This window comes from Xyrauchen texanus, chromosome 22, assembly GCF_025860055.1.
Source record: "Xyrauchen texanus isolate HMW12.3.18 chromosome 22, RBS_HiC_50CHRs, whole genome shotgun sequence".
Lineage (NCBI taxonomy): Eukaryota > Metazoa > Chordata > Actinopteri > Cypriniformes > Catostomidae > Xyrauchen > Xyrauchen texanus.
In genome coordinates, this window is record NC_068297.1 from 11,473,620 (window position 1) to 11,475,545 (window position 1,926).

Genomic DNA, 1,926 nt, shown 5'->3' on the forward strand with positions numbered 1-1,926 from the left:
GTCTAGTGTTCCAGATGTCTGAGCATTCACCCATAGCTACATAGGAGGTAGCCAATAATATATCACCTGAGCCTCTGCTCAGACATACACTGTCTGGAATGTGTTTCTAAAGGGTGTGAATTTGATGTCTGTCCAACCCCCTACACTTCTCCCAGACTTATTTACCTCCACAGCCCTCTCTCTCTCTTTCGGTTTTTACACAGATACATTTATTTATTGAAAGGTAAATCTAAACATAAGTACATGGCGAAATAAGCTGGCAATGAAATCAGGAAATGGTAAAGATTTAAAACACAGAAACATCAAATAAATAATTCCAGTACAGTTTTCTTGCTATATGGGCCCAGAAATACTGGATAAAAACACAAAAAATGTATACATTATACAGTGTGTTGCCATGCCATTGGCTAAGGTATTCTGGCTGGTTGCTATGTCATTGCTAACCAGTCTATGACATTCTATTCCCCAGGCCTATATGTGGCTTGGTTCTTTCCATCAATGTAAGTCAATGGCATTCATATACCTGTTTTATAGTGTGCTATGTGAAAAAAATCCAAACACTTATAAAGATAACAGTACACCTTTCCTCAACAAACTTCACAGTTTGAGATTCTATTCATATCTGAAGCACAAATGTAAGATGGGTTTCATTCTCAGGGTAGAGTTGCCTAAGCAAACACCACTTATTTAAAAAAAAACACAGACATGACTGATTATCTATTATTCATGCAGTAATTTACTTTTATTGTAACCAATTCTGTTATTTGTTGCACTGCTTGTTACCAATTTGGGTTATGGTCTTTCCCAGCAGAGAGAGGGTAGGAGGGACATTGGAGAGGCAGGTAAAGGACATTATTTTGACACAGACAGATTTTAATGGTCTTCCTCCAACGAGAGGAAGTTGCCTGGATGGACAAAATGCCAATCACTCAACATCCCGCCTCCCCACTGAAAGCAGTTTCCTGTGGTGAATGACAGGGCTTGACTGCAATAAAGAACTCAATTCGCGTATGATGCTGCCACCAGTCTAACCCTCCTCATCTGAAAGACAACTTGAGAATGCAAGACTATAATATGATGTGGGTTATGAAGTAAAGTCTAAATGGCCCTTGTCTTTTTGACTCAAGTATGAATTGTGTGGTGACACTTGGAGATACTTGGACTTTCAGTAGAAACTGAGCATCTATTCTATATGTAATGACTTTTGTTTTTTGCTGATATTGAGCCTAAAATACATTGAATTGAACACACCCGAGATTTTGACATGACATCAGACTATAACAGTTTGCAATATATCTGTAAATCATTGCAAAGCAAGTTCAGTCAAAGTAAACTTTAATATTTATGGAATGACTGGGTACAAACACAAGATGTTTCATCATCTTAACATAATTTTATTAATGCCATGGTGAAAACCTAGAGTCTTTTTTTAAGTGGCCAAGGTTAAAGCACTGGAAAATAATAATAAAAATAATACTAATTAATAGATTTAAAAAAGAAACTTGTCAACTTTAATATTTAAATCTAATGTACACTATTCTAAAATTATTATTATTTAATTTTTTTCTATATGTAATTTTGATTTAATTTTGTTTTCGATTAGAATTAGTCTTATTTTTCATACCAGATTATTTAAAAAAAAATGTCACCAGATGTATTCTTTTTTAAGCATAAACCTCACATAATGTATATTGTTCTGGTTGTAGAATACATTTCTTATGCCATTTCTGAAGCAAATGTGTCTTGTTTTAAGGATGCTTAGATACTGTATAATTATTATTTTTTTTGTACAGTGTGAATAGATCAGAGAGACAGAGACAGCATTGGATGAAGCACTGTGTTTGTGCCAACCTTGTGAATTTCTTTGGTGAAAATGAAGTTTTGAAGAACCTATAGAAAGATACACACACACACACACACACACAC